This window comes from Numenius arquata, chromosome 5, assembly GCF_964106895.1.
Source record: "Numenius arquata chromosome 5, bNumArq3.hap1.1, whole genome shotgun sequence".
NCBI lineage: Eukaryota > Metazoa > Chordata > Aves > Charadriiformes > Scolopacidae > Numenius > Numenius arquata.
The window spans coordinates 52,950,293-52,965,469 of NC_133580.1; positions in this window are offsets into that span (position 1 = coordinate 52,950,293).

Sequence of the window (15,177 nt, forward strand, 5' to 3'; positions counted from 1 at the left end):
TTAAAATGAAGTCTAAGAAGGACCATGCTGAATAAGAAGTGCCAAGAATAAGCAGAGATTCAGTATTGCAGGTGCTTTTTTACCCAGTCTCCAAATGCCACTGAAGACAAGGCGTATGCCTAAATTAGAAGAGAACCACAAGTTATTAGTATTAGGTAGCTGTAAAACATGAGGTGAGAAGATAGATAGCAACGTTGGACATTGACACTCTACATCATCTTTTCAGTCTTTCAGCAGACCCCTTTTGGAGTTGGCTTGAAAATAATAAGTAAATGTCGTCCAAAAACCAAAGCAAAAATTCTATGTCTCTGCATTTATCAGGAATGAACTTCATTCAGTCTGTTCTGCTGACTCCAACATCGCCAAGAGTCCTCAGCACCTGACCAAGCTCCGCAAGCTGACCAAAAAGAAGATTAATACTACTGCTAATAACAGCAACCATAATAATAGCAATAATAGATCCTTCAAAGAAGAAATTCAATTTGTCTTGCTGCATTTTTTAACTCTCTCCTCAGTGAAATCTCCTGTGCTTTTCCTCCAAGTTCACCCCAGTGGAAAGATCCTCAGTTCAGTCTTCCAGCAAAGCAGCTTATCCACGCTTAAGCTCACGTAGACAGCAATCTCACTTTACAACTGAGGTTAATCGGTCATGGCTAATGAGCTTTGTTTAATGAAGGGCCATTTATATAGTGCCCTTTGGACAAAGGCTCTACCTTTCAGCATTCAAGAGAAGGTAAAAGGAGGAAATCAAAAGACACAGGAGGGGTTAATAATAAGGGGCTTGTTTTTCTGCTTTTGTTTTCCCAAATAAGTAATAGAAATTGAGGATTTGCTTCTGGAGGATTTGTTATTGCTGACTTTACTGCATGTGCTTACTTTCTCAGTAAGATCCGAGATCTGAAAATGGACTCCCATGCAGCTGCCCAGAAACTTGCAGCAGCAGTCTACATTTAATCTGAGAAGCAGCAGCTGCTTGAGATGAACGTATCGAAAATTAACCATCCAGATTGTGCATCTCCAATCCAAACCCACCTCTAAAATTCCCAGTACTGTTCCACTGCTTTATCCTCTGAAATAATCTAAGGTCAGAGTGTTAATTACTCATTTTTACTATGTTGCTAATGCAGCTTTTAAGTTTCAGTCCTGTTTGTTTGTCCCTGTTATGCTGAAAGCAAAATACAAATAATTTAAAAAGAAACTTTGCTTCCACTGTTCTGTGCTGGTACCCAGTGCTACCTGGCAGACCTTTAAAGTGTCGATTCTGCATGACTAATTGATTGCTTCAGCTGGGGTTAATTAATTAATTAGTAGCAGAGCTGCATTAAAGATTGGAGGCATTCAGAACTCCCATAATGGACGTGAGCTTTATTAGTACATAAAATGAGTGTTTAAAATCCACACAGCAACTAATATGCTCTTGAGGCTTTCATTAAACAAACCTATAAAATTACTTGCTTCATTATGTATTTTAGTTACTTTCTTCACATTGTACGGTATCTCTTCACCTTTTTCTTTTGCCAGCCAGTTTTAAGTGCCTATTTGAAATCAATTTCTCTAATAATGGGCTTAATGAGCTCATCAATTAAGGCTGCCATAATGGAATGTAACTGTGTGGTTTCAGTTATCAGTTAAACTCTGGAACTAATTTCCATGCTTCATCTATCAAAAATGATTGGCTAATATTGTTTAGCTTCTGCTTTAGGACGATAGGGAGACCTCGGGCCCTTCTTCACTAATGTCCGAAGGGCTGAATTTCTTCTTGGAGAAGCAGAAAGGGAGGGAGGTGAGGTGGGATGGGAAGAACAATGAGCAGAGATATTTGGGCCCCTATCTGGATTTGGAGGAAGTGTGATCCTGTATTTCAATGCCAGCATGGTAATTAGTAGTAATGGATTACATTTTCAGACGTATTAGATAAAATGATCGTTCCACATGAAAAATCCCATTATGAGTTTCTTACCTCTCGCTCTCTCTGTCTCTCTCCTGCTTTTGCTCACTCTCTGTTTTAATAACCACTGCCCTTTTCTGTGACCCCTTTAAATAATGGTATAAATGGTCAATAGACCTAAACATATAAATATTTCCTTAAAACAATGCCCTCACATTTATAGCAGCCAAACATGAATTTTGGGAAGTGCTTTCTCTGTACAGGAAAGAATAAATACTGAACACAAAAAATCTATCAGGCCATGAAAAAAACTCCACAAATAAATGGAGTGTGAAAAAACAAAATTTCTAAAAAATACTGTTAAAAAGCAGGAAAGTCTGAAAAAATCACCGGTTTTAATCCTTGTTTGTTTAATTAGTGAATACTGGGAACATTTATCTGTCTTGATGTTAAGATTAGATGTGTTCAGCTAAGCGTGCTACAAAATTTCCATCTGTTGGTAGGTTTTTACTGGTTCCGAGACATAACTGAAAATTTCCGGGTTAACAGCAGCAAAATTTGGCTCACAATCCAGATGTTGACTGAAATGTTAAAATCTCTTTAGCTGTCAGAAACTTTGTAAGTGTGACCTCTGTTATGGCTGTATTTATTGCTCTTACAGGGGCATCCATGCTCTTCTAGGCATTTTCCAGGTGTTTGTAAGGGATGAAGGAAGGCCACATTTTAGAGGGAGAACGGCAGGCTGGAGGTTGGCTGAGAGGGAACAGCAGGGATTTTTTTAATATGGGCCCTTTAGATTCAATGTAATGGGACCACTCTTCAGGTAAGTGACTTGAAACCAATGGCACTATGCGAGGGAGAAGATTGCAATTAGGTGTCAGAGCCTGGCTGCTACTTTTATTTTTAAGACATCAAAAATTCAGTGTTGGTGTAATATTATCCAGTAAAATTCAAAACTAGAGAAGTTTGTAAGTGTCATGATTGCCATTGCAGAAATAGCCGGACTGAGAAATATTCCTCAAGCTTTGTTTTAGAGAACCCAGGATGAGATGTGACTTTCAGCAGGTTATTAGCAAGAGCAAACCAAAGCGGGTCTTGAAGGGACAGTGGGATTTTACGAAGGTTTCCTTCTCAAAGAGAGTGATTATTATCTGGCTGTTGCTCTGCGAGTAATTTTGTAATTGATCGTGCATTAATTTTCTGGCTCTGATCTTGCACCAGTGCTCACAGTTGACACTGCTTATGTGAACTGAGTGTGGTTTTTTTATCCAGTAAAATTTCCTCTCATGAATAAATTTAATACCACAATTAATCCTCTGGTTGTGGAGTAGCAGAAATTGTGGTAAAGCAAATAAAACTAGTTTGCAAACTTCTTCATACTAATCACGTTCACATAATGAAGCTGTACAGTATGAGAAAGTGAGCTCTGTTGTAAAGTTAGAAAGCATTTTCTAGAAAATAAGGTTATTTTTTAAATCTTTGGTACAGTAATTTCACCTATTTTGTACGGATTTTTTCAAGTTAGACTTTGTAGACAACTGTAAAAACAGGACGTTGACAAAGAAGATTTCAAGTGAACAAACTCCAAACAGATCCTATCATTTTCTTGTGTATTTTTAACATTTTTCATGATTTGTAAGTTCTTCAGGAAAATCTTAAAGAGGTAATAGTGAAGGGAGAACCTAACTGAAGATTGATCCCTCCTCACCTTCTGTTTGGGATGACAAAGTCTAGAAGGAGCAAAATTTCTCAAGGTGCTTAAAAAACAAAGCAGGAATCCTTTAGTTACATGTTATATATCACAGGGGGACTAAGAGAGGCTTAAGCTCAATTTTCTTTTCCAAACTGGATGATTCTAATGTCGTCGATGTAATGTAGCTATAACACTTGTAAAGCAAATGTTATTCTAGTGCTGCAATTTATAAAATCATAGACAAAGAGAAATGCAAGTGATAGACATGAAGAACAGTCGTACAGTTAAATCCCATTTTCTAAACTCTGATTTAGCTCCTGATTCTTTTGCAGACTCCCCTGATCATTCAGTCTTTTAAAACCTCCTGCTGCCCCACTAGTTAATGGGTTTGGGAAGAGCTCCTGTGCCCCCACTTTGTCTGCCACAGATCTTTAATTCTGCTCTCCGGAACATTTTTGTATATCCTTGGGTTTACTTTTCCAAGGCTATTGTGGGCTGAAAATGCAACTGCTTAAGTGCTGCCTCCAGTGCAACTCATGTGCCCCTACTTTCCCCGCTAGCACTGCAAGATGCTTCTGTGGCTCACCCCTTCTGCCTCTTGCAGGACACCAGGACATGGGCAGCAGGGATGGGCAGCATGAGGACAGCACACAAGGAACCAGCAGTGGGATCAGTCCATTGTGCAAGTCAAGGACCACAGGCAGCAACATGACCTCAGAAGCAGAGATCTTCTTTGGGAAATCCTAGTGACGTGAGAACAGGAGAGAGAACTCAATGAACGTTAGTTTTAGTTGTTTGCTGCTGCTTTGTGAACTTGAGGGCAGAAAGCATAATTTTTACACTAGTCTTAGGGCATGCATTGGCCTAATTCTGAAACCAATTCAGAACCAATCCTGCTGTACCCACCCAATACTGTTCAGCTCTCATTTTTTTAAGACGATTTGTAACGAATTGCAAAGAAGATAGCAGGTTTATTCTGAATCCTTGATGGTTCCCGCACACCCCCTTCTTCCCTTTAAAATAATATTGCTATTATTAGAAGGCATTCACAACAAGGAGGCAGTGTCACTCTCCACTGAGGTTTCATTCTCGGTGCTCAGCTATGTGCTATACCTTTGTCACAGGATAAGGGAAAGGGAACATGGCAGGCCTTGAAGCTGTACATGAAAGGGCTCTAAATAATAGTAATAATAGGTATTTTTAAAAGTCTGTCTTTAAGGGTTGAGTGGGCTCTGTGTGCCCTATTTACGCCTTTTTAATTCTTGAACAATAGCTGTGGGGTTTCTTTTGCTGCAGCACATGAGTGAGGTTAAACATTATTTCTGTAACAGCCTTTTGTTTCCAGCTCCCATGGAGAGAGGGGGAAAAAATTGAGATAAAGAAGTGTTATTAAAATTGTGACACACGGCTCTGGGAGTACGTTAAGGATAGAAGGAGCCAGGACGTCAGGAAAGAAATAATGAAATGCAAAAATCACCCAGACTGACAATTGGGAGCCTATGTAGCAGCTTAGCCTGTTGGTCCAAGGCTATTTGTCATAATCAGCAGCACTTTTCTCATTAGCAAAAAGCCATTACCAGTGGACTTTATCAGCAGCTGTGAGTTATCAAGGGGCACACAGCAATCCTAGCGTGTAGTCGTGGGGTTCAGCCGGGGTCTGGCTGCTTTAATAAGCCTCCAACTCTTTCCCCAAGTTCCCAGTCAGGTGTCACTGCCATTCCTGGTGAGGCAGCCGAGTGCGGTCTGTTAACCCCCTCCCTCCAGCACTTCCCCACTCCCCTAGCCCAGGGGGCAAAGCCTCTCCCCCTTCTCCTTGCTTTCCCCTTCCCTCCTGATCAGCTCAGGGGCCAACTGGGCTAAGTCTTCCCTACTTGCCGGGATCAGTCCTTCCCTTGTTTTCCACATCTCCACACTAGCTCTGCCCACTTGTCCCGGTTTGAAGTAAAACCGAACCAATTTTCTGTTCTGTAACTTTACATCCTAGCTAGGCCTCCTCTAACTCTCTGAAATTAACGGCATATTGTGGAGAAAACTGCTCGTTCTCAGAGTGATAAGACCAATGTTTGTGCTCCATGCCAAGGAACGGTATGCAGGGAGGCCCTTGCTTATACTTATTGCTATAACAACCAAGGTCGGCCAATTTCGTTATTTGCCCCTTTAGAGGGTCGGAAACGGAAAAAACGTAGAGGGGTCACGTCGGTGGGGAGGAGTGGACAGGACAGGTGACCCAAACCTGACCAACTAGGGTATTCCATCCCATCTGCCCCATGCTCAGTATAAAGGCTGAGGGATCAAAGGGTCAACCCCCTTCCTGCGATGGCCGACGTCCAGAGAGGACTCTGTCTGTTCATCTGCCTTTGATCCCGATCCGTGTGTTCCTGACTCCAGAGCTGGAATCCAGTTCCCATTCGTCACTGAGTCCAGTCTGGGACTTCCCCAGTGCCTGCCGGTGATGTAACTGACATCCTGGGAGCTTGATACGGTTTTGTATATATTGTATCTATTTCATTATTTTCTTCTTTATTTTTATTTTTATTTTAATATTAATTTTTCATTAAAGTAGTTTAGTTCATTCTAAACTTCTGAATCTCCTTATCTCTTTCTCCTCCTCTCTCCTCTTTTAGGGGGGGGAAGGGGGGGGGGAAGGGCCATCTGCCGGTCCGGTTTTGGTAAATTCAGCCAAAACCACGACACCACTGCAGCTTGCTCAGTCTCCTTGCATGGACCAAGCTGCTCTTCTCTTTCTTACTCTTTCTCCCTTTTCTTTCCATAGTGTACAAAGCCCTATCTGCTCCTTCCTCTGCCTGGATGTGCTGTCCCATTCCTGCACATCAGCAGTACAGGCTGCATTTTGGAAGAGCACCTCCAAACCTGCTCCGACCTGCCATCAGTCTGCTAATGTAACACGGTGACTTGGCTGTGTCTGAGCTCAGAGTGAGATTTTTCCTCTCTGCTCTGTGTTCTGTCTGCCCTTTGAGATGGGTAGTACTGTTATACCCTTTTAAGACATATTTAGATATCTCTTTTCTATAAGTATTCTCCATGATCTTTTCCAGAGCTCATGTCCTGGCTCCTACAAGCGAATAGAGCAAAAAAATTGCCCTTTTTCTGCCCATGCTATGTTGTCTCTATGGCAGATGGTATTGAGAAGAGATGAGTTGGGCATATGCCTATGGCGGGTCATGAACGGAGAGCAGTGGTACAGGCAGCCCCCAGGCTGGGAGAACTGGAGTTGAGCTCCAACCTGGAGGGACTCCCTGAGCATACAAGTACCCTTGCAGTGCTGCTTGGGTGGAGACATCCAGGGAGAGAAAAGAGTGTATTCAACAACTTCATGAGGTGCATCCAAAGTGTCCTTTATCTCAAGGAGGGAAAATATGTCTCCCACTCTTTTTTTAAATACATGTAAAATAAATGTCTTGCTTCTTAAGCCGCTGGTGCGAACTCCCTTTGAGTGGGAGGAAAATCAAAGCAACTTGGTGTCAACTTACTTCCAGCCTCTTCACCTTCTTCCCTGTGGCTGGATTGGTAAATTTGCCACATTTTAAGAAAACAGCAAATAGTAGCTCAGGGAATACACCGGGAGGTGAATATGTACATTTATCTGTGGTTGGTGGTGCTTAGTGTGCTGCTCCACTGGAGCCTACTGGAATCATTACAGGTCATGAACTGAAGGATTTGAGCAGATCCAAAATCTAATGAAGTCGGTGAAAAGACCCTCATTAACTTCAGGAGGCTTTGACAGTGGTGTTAATTGAGGGAAAAATTTAATCTCACACAGTTAAAATTATAATGGTACAGACCCCTGCACCTTAAAGAGGTAAGGAAATGTGAGATGATTTAGGTTGATTTAAGAAAAAACATGCTTTCCACCCTTTGTTTAAATTGGCTTTAAATGCACCCTTAGCTATATTAGTTCAAATTTATGCACAAGCAAACCTGAGTTATTGATGCTGTCAGAGATGAGGAAGCATCTGCAGAGAGCATAAGTAGCAGTAATTTCACCTTGTGTTGGAATTTGCCATGTAGATATCTGCACCGGAGATGGCTCACCCGCAGAGTTGTTGGAGAGGCACTTCCAGGGCATGGCTTATCAAACTTGTTGTAGGCACCTGTGAATTGTGCCACAGATTTGCCCATTGCCCTCCTTGGGCTATAACAGGAGCAGATGAATCGCATTGTTATTGACTTAAATGATGTTGACGGCTCCATTCATTCAGTTGCATATTGCCCTGCCTGATTACCACTGTTGCCTGTTCTCCATCATCAGAAATAAAATCTCAGTAAAAATCATGGACCTCAGTTCAACAAAACATTTGTTTAACTTTAAAAACATTAATAATAATCTTCTGTCTTTATATGTTAAAGTTATCCCATAGAAAGGTTTTACTGAGCCAAAGCAGTGCCACCATAAGTTTCTTTGAATAGTTGTAAAAAGGAGATTTATAAGAAGATAGTATTATGATTTTTTTTTTTAAACCAGAACTATTGTGCAAGTGGGAAATCCATTCATTACCATTTCCATTGTGAACCAATATTTGAGATATACTGTAGGAAATTTTTACGACCATTGTCCTGTGGGTAAGTCTCTTCATTTGGTTTGGAAAAATGCTGAAAACATCACCAGGTTCCAGCTTTCTGAAACTGGATGGAAAGGCTGAAAGAACAGCCTGCCTTAACACTCTCTAATTATTCTTTTAATCTTACTTACATTCTATTAAATATCTTTAAGATATTGTCTGGGAGACCATGCTATGAAGCAGGAGCCTAAAAAAATAACTACGTTGACTCAGTCCAGACAAAAAGCTTATAATCAAAGCATATGGCAAGTTTCCTCAGGTCTCTGTGTTGGTGCTGGTGGGGCATAGGGGGACAGCAGTGCCTGGTATCATGGGAGCAGCCCCCAGAACATGGGTGCCTGAGAGGCATCAAACCTCTGTCAGCTCCCAGGAGAGGATGAAGGAGATATCCAAAGAGGGACCACAAGGTGGCTCTAAATATATTAAAGAGGAGATGTTTTCCCTCCTTTCAGATATCTTAACCAAGCATCTACAATGAAAAAGTAACTGCTATGTTTTTATACATTTTTATATGTTTTTATGTCTACACCACAGATAATACATACTCCTTCAAAATTATTGCTGCTTGAAAACAGATCTGACAACACCTTGCTCTCTCAGGTAACCTACACCAAACCAGGGGCTGGATGACTACTGGGCTAGTAAGAAAGGGATGTCAGGGATCAGAGCCTCATAGACATTACTTCCCCTAGTATTATCTGTACAGACAAAAAACCTTCACTTTTTTCACTTCTTTTCCATGTTTTTGGGATTTCTTTTTTGGTTGTAACAGGTAAGATGCTGATAACAGGCAGCTGGGCTAGATGATCATTGTAGGTCCCTTCCAACAGAAATATTCTATTCTATTCTATTCTATTCTATTCTATTCTATTCTATTCTATTCTATTAATATATCACATATGTGTATTGTATTATCTAAGATTACAGGGAGAAAGCAGGTTGTTTGTAGTTTGGAAAAGCTGTCGATTTATTTGCACTGGAAGGAGCTGAGTTATAAGCCTCTGAAACACAAGTGAATTGATTCTGCCTCGGCAAGGAACACCGACCGCCCATTGACTTCTACAGCAGGGGTGAGTGGTTCAGGCCGGAGGGAGGGAACTGGGCCCTGAGTGTAAAATGCAAATTCTAGCAGATTGCCTCAATTCAAGGGAAAATCAAGGACAGAAAAATATTTTCTTCTGCTTCTCATTGTGTTTTTCCTTTGTGCTTTTTGGTAAAAACACAGTGGAGTTGACCTTAGACTCTTTTTTACCTCTGGTAAATTTTAAGATTCACAATATGAAAGTGAGTGCAATGTGCTGCGTTTAATATCTGATGTTTTAAACTTCAATGGGTACATTTTGTCTAACATTCTCTGCCTCTCAGGTATGTGCAGTTCTACACCTCAGGACATTGTCTAATGCAGATTTTCATATCCTAGAAAATATAAAAAGTATCTGCAGGGAAAATCCTACAGTTTCAATGAAATAATAAGCAGCTTACCTTTGAGACATTTATAGAAAGAACCTGATCAGTATGTGCTGTTTATGTAAACTTGAATTCTTTACTGTAACTGAGCACAGAAAGTAAATAATCTTATTATTTATCTTGCACGTTGGTCCACTTCAAGACAGACAAATGCATCCTGTAACTGATTAGAAATGGGACCATAATCTCAGCTGCAAGAATCAGCAAAGGAATTGCTCTCAAGAGACAGAAGCAGAGGGAAGGAACTGGAGGGGAAAATCACTCACTCTTCTTGATCAGTTGTTGTTCAAAAAGAAAAAGACACAGAGAGAGAATGATCATATCACATCTATTCTTTTGGACACAATTATAACCAAAGAGTTGTGATACTAGAGTTATTAAATATTTCAGATAATACCCATTGAACCTGTAACACATTTTATTCTCTATCCATGTCTGTTTCTCCATCTTTTTATCCTGACGATTAATGGAATTCTCAATAGAGTAGAAAAGCAGCTCACCTTTTGCTTGGGCTCAAGCACAGCAATCACTATTAAGTTTATTGTTATTATTTTGTGCAAAAGATTGTTTAACTTCAATAAATGTAAGTAGAGAATGATAATCCTATATATCACTATACAATAAGATTAAAGGGTCTGAGCAATGGTGATGCTAGGAAAGGTTTAGAAATACTAGTGGAATACAAACAGGAGGGAATATATTACATAATGCTGCAGAAAATATAGAAGTCTATATCTTATATTAGAAAAAATATCGAGACAGAAGTGCTCAGATCTTCTCCCAGTTCAGCAATTAACTTTGTGACTTAAATGTTTATTTAAGTGTTTTGCTGCTTTGGATCCTTGCAATACTCACCAGAAGTGAGTATTCACTGCTGTTCTGCCATTGATTCAGAACCATATCAGTGAGTCAACAACACAGCTAACAGCACAGTGCCTGTCCAGGTCCAATGCTTTGCCCACATTGGACATAAATAAGTGGTAGCCTCTGTAAGAAGCTAAAAAGGCCTGTTTTATTTAAGTGGGGTTATAGTTAGCTCAGTTTCAGCTGTGGAAGGAACAGAGTTAGCATAGCAAACTCTGCATTTAAAAGTGCATCAGGATCTCAGGAATAATCCTAAAAGTACAGTGCAAATTAAGATAGCATTTACATTTGGTAATTAGCCTGGCTCCAGAGAAAGCACTGGTATATAGAGCCTTATGCCAACTGCAGATCAGGCTACAGATTCCTACAGTTCTCTTTATGCAATACAAACACTCATGTAAAAATTCCCCCAGCTTTTATGGAGAGATGCTGAACACTGCAGCTGGCTTTTTGGAAGCACTGAAGCTTCTGAAGGCTGTGTGTGTGTCTGTGTCTGTATGTGTGTCAGCATGCATGCTGCAAGCATCTTTGAGCTTGGTACTTTTGAAAGACAAGTATTTGTGGATAAACCTGCTCTTTGTAATTTATTCTGCACATCTTGAATATTGAGAAATTTTGAGAGGCTTAGCTCTCCTGACAGGGCTGAAGCCATTTGAGATCCCTGTTTGTAAGAATGACTGAGTGATGCAGAGAGTTTAAGTGACAGTTCATTCTCTTTTAAGCCTTCCCTCAGCCAGTCTCAATTTGCAGAAGGAGACGGAAGGGGAAAGAGGGAATGAACTACTGTATAAAGACAAAAATCCCAGATTGTGTGATGGAAAAGACCCATTAGACTATCTAGCCCATAGACTTCCAGGAAGTGGATGCATGGTAGGGCAAACTGCCAGCAGATTCTCAAGAGTGAAGATGACAGTGGGATCAAGAATCACTAACAGAGAAAAAAGTGGTGGTGGAAGAGAGAAAAGTCCAGGTATAATGGGAGTCTGTCCCTCCTTTACGTTAGTCTCACCTTTCTCTACTTCCCTATGCCACCTCAGAAAGCTAGAAGTACCTGGAAGAAGAGATGATCCCAGACAGTTCATAGGGAAATGTTCCTAGTAACTTTTGTTAGTGTTTGTATAGTAGTTGTGCCTGTTTTTATTAAAAATATTACAAAACAATGTCCCATTGGCAGTCTCCATGGACATCAGTGCTTAGAACCTAGTTAGATTCTCTTCCAAGTTACTTTTCTCTGAGCCCTATATTCTTGCCCTTGACTTCATAAAGTATCTCTTTTTAGACCGGATATTGAAAGAAGATCAATTATAAAATGAGAAGATTGAGGAGGGAAAAAGCAGTAATATACTTCCCACCCTATGACAAGATCTATAGTTAAGCTTATGTAAAATTTTCTGGTGTAGCGATGCAAAATTTGTCTCTGATGCCCCCTTTCCAGTTTCTTCCCATCAGCTGCATCTCCTTATTTTCCATATTTAGCTTCACTTCCATGAAGTCCTGTTCTGTATGTCACTGCTTGTCAATGTTTTTGTCACAATTTTTGGACAATCTTTACTGAACTGATAAGATCACAGAAATTTCTGACAAGTTTTGTGAAAACAGGCAATAAAGAGAGGAGTAACCCTCTATGGGAAAGGGTTATCTCTTAGACTTAAGGAGGTGAACTCAGATTTTCTGGAAAACCTGTTTCATGAGGTCTATGGAAATTGAATTTTATGTCTAAACTCATCTTCTGGGATTGCATAAGAGCTTTTGTTCCTATGTGACCTCTGTAAGTCTTATTATGAGTTTTACCACACTTTCTTCCCTAAGGTCTCTTAAAACTTCAGATTATTTTCAAACTCATATTCCTGTTCAGATTTCAATCATCAGAAAAGTATCTCTAAATAAGCAGAAAATATCTAATAGTTCAAGGCTTTCTGCCTTATCCTGAAGTAATTAGTTAAATCTTTAGTCATGCAAGTAGCATCCTTGCCACTCCTGCCCATGGGAGTGCTTATGAGAAATGGCTGTGGCCCTAATGTTTATTATTACACCCTATTATGCTCAGGTTTGCTTATTTTTTTTCCCCAAGTTTTAAAAATCTTGAGGAAAAAATAATGAAAATGCTTAATCAGTGGTGAGTGAACAAATGCAGCCTCCCGAAAGAAACAGAAGCGCCTGCATGGTGCAGCGGGGTGCAGCAAGCTCAGTGTGACATATTAAACCCCCTCTCCTGCCAGAGAAAGCAAGGAGACTTCAGCAACTTGCAGTTCAGGACCACAAGAAAATAGATAAGCTTTGAACCATTCCCTGAAGGTTAATGGGCTTGGGCGCTGGCAGCCCAGTGGGGAATGCCAGAATAAAACCCGTTCCTCTGAAAATCCCCCACCACTGCTCTGCAGGCGATCAAACACAGGACACGGCAGCACCAGCATGTGCTCCCATCTCCTGTCTTGTCACAACGGTGCGCAGAAAGAAGTTGTCTTTTAGGTACGGAGAGCTTAAACTATTACAAACGCCTCTCCTAGGCCAAATGGCTTGGGCAGGGAGTTTGCCAGGTACAGCTGGCCTGAAGGAGAAGCTGTGGCTCCTGCTGCAGTCAGGACCATGACCGCCCTTGTAGCATTATATATGTATATGCAAGTTTTGAAATTCTTGCAAGAAAACAGCCTCTGTCCCTTGAAAAACTTAAACTCTGCCTCAGAACAGTACAGTCAGTTGGAGCAAAGCCAACCCGAGCCTAGGGAATGCCAGCAGGCAGTTTCTGGTGGTGGTCAAGACCAGATGCTCATGGGGGAAACTGAGAGCCCTGCAGAAGACAAGATTTTTGTTAGGATAACGTGGGAGAGGATATGCTTAATCCTAATCTTTAATGGTTAGAATTATTTTCAATCCTGAAATATTCAGTTCAACATACTTTCCTCTCTTTGTGTCTGTCATTCCAGCTGTATTCAATGCTTTTTATTAGGAATGTAAAGCTAACTTTGCATAAAGATGAGTTAAAATAATTTTATGTAGCCATAAGCACTGTTGTTTTCGCTGCAGAAAAAGAAAAAAAAACAACCCCCTTCTTCCTAGGGAGTAAGATTGCACTCAGAGACATACACCTTATGATAAATTAAAAAGTATGGGGAAAAAATAGTATAGGAACTTCCTCAAAATGGCTACTAGAGCTTTACCCTGTCAAAGCTGACAGGAAACTGTCGATAGATGTCCATGCATTTCAGACAGGCTTTATGAGACCAGTTGAATGTTTCTCTGAAGTTCCAGTGTTAAATGGTTTAATTATTTCACTTCTGCTCATGTTGAATTTGAGAGTCTAACAGAAATGAAACAAACAAATAAAAAAGGCGAGACTGGATCTAACTGATTATTTTACTTTCCAAATGGAGCTATCGTTTCAAATGCAAAAAAGGGAAATAAAGCCTGTGGCTATGACAGGGTTAATAGTAAAGACTGCCTTTTTTTTTTTTTCCCTTTGAAATGGCTCCATGGTTCGAGAATGACTCTTTGCTTCCCCTCTTAATCTGTATTTTACGAGTGAGAAGCTTTGCATTATGCAAATCGTTAGATAGGAACAGGTGACATTTCAGCAAAGAACATGATCAGCGGCCCGGGCCTGGATTGGGCTGCTGATTTATACATTAGTATTTGTCACAAGAATCGCAAGTACTTCAGTCTACATTCTGCAATTTGCTTTTCTATTTTTTCCTCCTCACGATCCTTAAGGTGGAAACTTCATCAAAGTATTTAAAACACACTGGTCAGACCAAAGGCAGCTGCTTTTGTTCTGGAATCAGGGGGGAAACAGCACAGCCTTGTTTTGGTGACTGTTTGCTGGTATTAATTGTCACTGAGTGCTTTAAACTTGCTGCAGCTTCAGGACCAAGCAGAGCATAACTGCATAACTCCAGAGCCAGAACCTCTTGTACCCCCTGGTAGTCCATTGGCCTTTCTACAGAACTGGGACCATCATCAGAAGGACAACTTGGACTTTTATTTAAACTTCGTGAACCACATAAATAACAGAAATCTTCAAAGTGAAAAATGTGTCACAATGCAACTATTTATAGTCTGTGTTTATTTTTTCCCCTCCTGGACCTCCTCTAATGGCAGGCAGGCTCAATACAGATTGATTTGTATGCCATAAGATACGTTTTGGACTGTAAATTATTTCGGGAAAAAATACTGGAAAAAAGAAGGGTATTTACTGCCATTGAATTTAACATCAGGAACAGTTGTTTTTCTTTCTTCTAGTTCTCTGAAGCATTTTGTTTTTTACTTTTAGAATGGCTTTGCTCTTCCTCTGGTAAAACTTTAAACTACGGCAGTAGCTTAAATTGGGGAACAGGATAGGTTATTAAATAGCCAGAGTGTCATTCAAAAGCAAGTTAAACAATGCTGTTCACAGCAGTCTGCCCATGCTCCTCAGCACGGACAGGAGAATCATGTTTGGTGTGAAGGACATGGTTACGTGTTGTCCATCATCCCTGCCTTGGGTGAGAGGCACAAGATAAAGGCAATTACAAACACTGTATTTGCCAAGTGCAAAATGGCAACAAATTTGCCCAAATTCAGACTGCTCATATGATTTCACAAGAGTCTTTAGTGCAAATATAATCTCTTGGTCTTCTCTTAAACTGCCTTGCTGCCCAAAGGCACCCGGGAAGTGCTGTACCTGCTCTATGGCACTGCCCTCATTCTAA